The sequence below is a fragment of the Leptopilina boulardi genome, unplaced genomic scaffold (genome assembly GCF_019393585.1).
Source record: "Leptopilina boulardi isolate dan_hultmark-lab unplaced genomic scaffold, ZJU_Lbou_2.1 LbouV2_280, whole genome shotgun sequence".
Taxonomy (NCBI): domain Eukaryota; kingdom Metazoa; phylum Arthropoda; class Insecta; order Hymenoptera; family Figitidae; genus Leptopilina; species Leptopilina boulardi.
The window spans coordinates 1094889-1101532 of record NW_026137841.1 but is presented as its reverse complement, the minus strand read 5'-3'; positions in this window follow the sequence as shown (position 1 = coordinate 1101532).

Sequence of the window (6644 nt, the reverse complement as noted above, 5' to 3'; positions counted from 1 at the left end):
CGTAGTTCTACAATCAAATTCTGCACTTCTGCACCTTTTATTATATACGGTCTATTTATAGATCGCAAACCAATATGTAGTGGTTGTAAAAGAAAACCGTTTTCATTTAAATGTACTAAACACGACCCAACATTATTGGGGATATAAATATTTGACTTAATGAAAATGTTGACACGAGTCTGTATGGAAAGTCTTTGTACCCCGACATCTTCATTGCAAATAAAACATGATGCGCTACGAGTCTGTGTTAATACATTAAGTCTTATGTGACTATCATCTTCCTCCACTAGTTGGATTTCTTGAAGAATAGATTGATTGAAATTCATGCACAATCTTGTTTGATCGGTCACTGCTAAAGTTGTGCGCCCAGCATTATCTCGACGTAAGATAGCAATGTCTCTCTTTAATAAGTGTTCATTGTCATCAATGCGTCGCATATGCCTAGGCTAAAACCTATTATTACAAACAAAGCACGTAAGAAGATTACTTCCAGCCATAATGTAAAAAACTCTTAAGTTTTCATTACTACGTTATATAGTAAACAAGTAAAATATGACCTTCGACAAAAACGAATGACAAAGAGTCAGGCTATATGAAGTGGCCCCCTGTTTTTCCAACTTTCATAAAAATTAAAAGTAAATGTACACGGAAAAAATAAGTCAGCAAAACTTTCATAAACTAGTATTTCACTTTTGGACGGGAACGAAAGTTGTTCAAAATGTATAGACAAGACACAGTTTATTAAGAAAACAAAACTAATTATAAAAATGAGAACTGTGTATACGAGTCAATGCTCAATGTGCTCTGATGTTTCGGAATCAGTTTATCAAACTTTCATAAACTCTCAGCTAGAACTTAAGTACGTGAACCAAAGATTTCGTAACACTTATATGCATAAAAATTCGACGACAGTCAACCAAACGCTTGTAAAATCACAAAAAATTTAGAAAAATTAAAAAAAATTTCACATTCAGGGGTATTTTTTTGGTATTTTTTACTTAATTTGTACATCACTTGAAACACAATTATTAATATCTTATATACGCACTATACACAATTTTATCGACATTAAAATTCGGAATTCGCTTCCGCGGGATTCGAACCTACCTAACCAAGATATATAACGCATTTTGTCTTAGCAACTAACCGCCGCGGCTATCGAGAGCCACGCGAACGAAGAAGTTAATTTCACTGATCAACACTGACCAAGCTACGAACTGCGCATGTTCGGAATTTTAGAAAAAGTCTACGATTCTTTCGTTGACTGCTGTCTTAACTACTCTCTTTTATGTTTCAAACTTTCGAACCTCAATTATTACAATGTTGTAAAACTTTTTATAGAAATTCGACAATCTTTAAACAATATTATTAAAAACTGTTTAATATAGATTAACAAACTGATCTTTCTATACAGTTTGTAAATAATTTCTTGACTCTGTTTCACTTTTTCGGTAAAGTTTATGCTTCATTACTAAAAAGTGTATGAAACGTTTGAAAATTTGTGCCCCGTCCAAAAGTGAAATACTAGTTTACGAAAGTTTTGCTGACTTATTTTTTCCGTGTATTTTCATGTAGTATTAATAGTATTAAATGATATCCTAAAATGGGTTTAAAAAAATTTTTTAAATTAAAAAAGTTCTAAACAATTTGAGTTTTATGGGCGATATTTTAAAAAAATTCAGTTTTTTAAGTCTACATTGAAATAATATTTTATGACCGGGATTTTATTATTAAATATATGGACTTTTATTGAAGTAATATTAATGTAAAAAATTTTATTTTTTAATGAAAAATTGGGTACTTTTTTATAAACGAATAGAGATATTTTAGTGTTCTAAACCGAAAAGTAAATTTTTTCTTTAATATTATCAATCTTCAAACCATCCAGAAGAGGTACGAAAAAAAATTTCAGTTATCTACAATTTTGAGGAAATGGAAAGAGTTTTTGTTGCGTGCCGTGCGTCACTGTAAACTGTGGCGCGTCGCACTGATAAGTTTGCGCGCTCTCATTTCGCGCTTTTACGATTTTTCTATGGTTAGGATAATTTAAAATTCGTATTGTACAATGAAAATTTTTACTTTTAATTAATGGCACCAGGGCCATGGTAATTTACCCGATTTTATAGTAATTGTAATTTTTAATAAATTATAATTATTTATCTCTTATTGATAAACAAAACAATAAAATTAATCAACATTATTTTATTTTATGAATTTACAAAAACACCTTATAAATTAAAATGATATAAAAGTTGAAAAAAATTATTTGAATAATTGTTTCGTTTACTCTCTAAATCTGAATTAGTAAAAATGTTAACTAATTTAAATTAGTGACTCACTTTTTGCTTATGAATTAGTAAAATTTTACTAATTATCTTTAACTAACAATTAGTAACATTTAAGAGAAACTCACTTTTTGCTTATGAATTAGTAAAATTTTACTAATTGTTAGTAAAAATTTTCTAATTCATAAGCAAAAAGCGAGTCAATAATTTAAAATAGTAAACATTTTTACTAATTCAGATTTAGAGAGTAGAAAATGTCATAAAATGTTATAAATTTAATTTCGCTAGTTTTTAAAAAATTTTAAATATGGCAACCAGGCCTGGCCCATAGAAATTTACTAATCCGGGTCCAGAACAGGAAATCGGATCAGGGCCAGGTCGATAATCGGAATGAAAAGTGTCAATTTTTGCACGGGTGGTGGTATGTAACGAATTTTAACTTAATAATTTAATAATTAATATTTACTTAATTAGTTCTTAAATAATAATATTAACAAATTAATTTATTTTTTAAATTACTTAATAACAAATTATAAAAAATAATTTTCTTTAATAATAAATAATATATTTTTTTAATTAAAAGTAAAAATTTGCATTGTACAATGCGAATTTTAAATTATCCCAACTTTATAAAAATCGTAAAAGCGCGAAATATGTGCGCGCAAACCTATCAGTGCGACGCGCCACAGTTTACAGTGACGCACGGCACGCAACAAAAACTCTTGCCATTTCCTCCAAATTGTAGATTCCTGACATTTTTTTGTCGTACTTCTTCTGGAGGGTTTGAAGATTGATAATATAAAAGAAAAAGATTTATTTTTCGATTTGGAACTCTAAAATATCTCTATTTGTTTATAAAAAAGTGCCCAATTTTTCATTAAAAAATAAAATCTTTTACATTAACATTACTTCTATGAAAGTCCATATATTTAATAATAAAATCCCGGTCATAAAATATTATTTCAATGTAAACTTAAAAAACTGTGAATTTTTTAAAAATATCGCCCATAAAACTTAAATTGTTTAGAACTTTTTTAACTTAAAAATTTTTTTTAAACCCTTTTAGGATATCATTTAATACTATTAATACTACATGAAAATACGTTTACTTTTAATTTTTATGAAAGTTGGAAAAACAGGGGGCCATTTCATATAGCCTGACTCAAAGTCAATGTACTTGACATAACATGTATGCTTAACTGTAATTTTAATAACGTAAGGCACTTTTTTCCTAGTTACTGTTATTCGAACTGAAAAGCAAAATTCAAAAAGCAAATGTCTCTGAAAATCTTACTATTTTGACGTTAGAAAAAACAGAAAAAACTGCTACAGTAAAATGTTTAATTATTTTGTATTTGATAGTTATACAAAAGGAACAATGTTAAAAAAATAACAAATGGATAAAATGAACTAGTAATCTAACAAATAATGCTATTTCAAACAAACAAAAGAGTATGATAATCTGTATTAAATTCTTTAGTGTAAGACAAACAGAAAACAAAAAGTGACCATACATAACAATTTTTTCATACATTAAAAAATGTGGCGGAAGTAAAATAAGAAGTAAAATGTTTAACGCATCACTCTTAAGCACAGTTTGAAAAAAAATTTTTGTTTTGTTTTATGTATTTACTGATGTTCAATTAACATGATACACAGAAAAAAATAAGTGTTGATTTTGTGGCGTATTATTTTCAGATGGTGTTATGAAATGTGTTGTTTTAACACCACTAGTGGAATAGTTGAAATAATAAGATGTCATGATTATTAGCGTATTAGGTTGTTAATTATATTACAAGAGACTTACCATTTGTAATTTTTAAGTATATCACGTAATTAATAAGGTTAACTGTATTAAAAAAATAATTTTTTTTTAAATTACGTATGTAAAGTTCACAACGTTTATGATCAACGATTGAAAAAAAATATATTTTCCACTTAAAAAATAACTAATTTTTTGTCTACAAATTTTTTTTCAAAAAATTATTGATCAAGTAACGTTGCCTAAAAATTTGTTGATCAAAAATAATAATAATTTGAATAGAAAAATATTTTCTATTTCTATATATAAGCTTTGACCGACGTAAAATTGAACATAATCGCAGATATATGTCAAAAAGTGATTTTCTCTGAGACACATTGGATTTACATTTTTAGATAGGAGAATTCTTTAATGATAATATAAAATATATATATAAAATTTTTACTTTTTGAACTAAATAAAAGCAATTGCTATTTTTTTAAAAGAAATAATTTGTCGTAAAAATGATAAATTAGTTGTTTTGGTTGGCAGCGATTATTTGTGGATACTCAAAGTTAGTATACAAAGCAGGGTGATAGTCGACGAACAGAATGATTTGAATTTAGGCCTTTTCACAACCATTTAGATTGCAAAGCAAATTGATGGTGGCGCTACCCTGGAGAATGAAGAGAGAAGTAGATTTACCCCTGGCGGATTTGACAAACTGTAGTTTATCTGTCTACCTTGTCTACCCAGATGGAGACTTGGTAGACTTTCGATAAATTGTAAATAATCGTTAAAAAATTCATTAATCAGTGTAATTTGATAAAATAATGTGTTTTAAGTGTAAAAAGTTATTAATTAAGTTAATAAGTGAATAATCATTAAAGCAGTAAGCATAATTTAAATTATTATTTTGTATACATATGTACCATCATCAAAATGCTGAACAGTACGAGGTAAGAAATTTGACGATCAATTTTGAGGTTAGTTTTATGTTTATTTATAATATATGTACATCCCTACTGAAAATTCTCACACCGAAAAAAAAAAGTTCTCAAATTTAGAGGATTCCTCTTCTTTTGCAGCAACTTTTCCTTTTATATATGGGCACTAAAGTTTTCATATCTAATTGAGAGGATTTTCCTCTTTTATATTTTGAGAGGAATAATTTCAAATAAAGATTTATTCATCTTGTTTCAAACTTACGTCAAATTCAGAAATGTCAACCTTCTTTACAGGGTTAAAAGAAATTTATGATTTAATTTACTCGTTATTACTCGGATTAAGTAATTTATAATGAAAGGAACCATTTTTGGAGAAAAAATATAGACGGCGAAAACACACGAGCTGAGTTTTTATACAATAAAGTACCAAAGATTTTCAGGTTGTTAAAAATGTTTTTAGTTTTTGTTCATTTTAAAATAAAGTGCTCAGTATTCAAGTGAAAAAAAGTTAATGGATTATTTAAATCAAAGTAAATATATTTTTAAAATAGTGTAGAGGTCAAATTGATGAAATAATCAATTCTGATTTGAATATTATTAAATTCTAACCCTAGAAAAAATAGGGGTTAAACAGATCGCATTGTTGATAAATTATAATAAATTTATCACAGTTTTTAATATGAATAGAAATAATTTTTTAAACATTAAAACCTTAATTTTCAGTGAAAAATTTGTTAATTAAATAATTAATGTAGAAATTCCAATTTCAGATAACAGATTTTTCAGCTCGTTGTCCATTTTATTTTGAACTGTCACTTTTCAAACAGTTTGAAGATGCGCGCAACAAAACAAAATGAAACTATAAAAATCTTTTTTACAGCATAAATTTGTTTCATTTTGAGAGGAATAATTTCAATTATAGAAAAAAATCTTAAATGCAAATTAATAAATTCAATCAAAGAGAAAATATTAAAAGTTATCATTTAATAAAAATATTCTCAAATAAAGAAGAAAAATCCTCCTTTTTGTAGATGAATATTCGTATATTGAAAATAAAATGTAAAAGTAATTTATGAGCGGAATTTTCTTCTCATTTGGAGATTTTATTTTTTTCGGTGCATATAGGATCTTATATAGGATCTCACATAAATTCATATATTAAAATCTACATAAAATCCTATGTGTCAGGTAAGAAACTATATAGGATCCTATGAAAAATCATATAGGAAATTGAGACATGATTTGAAGTAGGATTCGATGTAAATTCTTATAAACGTATTCTTAGGTAATAAATTATGTAAATTCCTATGTGAAATCCTACAATTTTTTCTGGTCACATTTTTTCCTTCAATTTCTTATGTCAATTTCCTTCGTGTTTTCTCACTTAAAAACATACCAAAATTCATTGCTCAATCCTTAACCAGAAGTTTTCCTATATCAAATCATACATCAAATCTTTTTTCGATTCTTGAATAAAAAATTATTACAAATAATCTGACATATAAATCATATTGAAAATCCTCACGTGAGATCATATATATGATTAATTTGAACATAAGAAATCATATAGGATTTCATGTAGATTCTGAAATATTTATAGTTAAGATTTCACATAGAATTATATAAAGGAAACAGTATAGGATTTCATATAGGAATTTTCAGTTGGCAGAC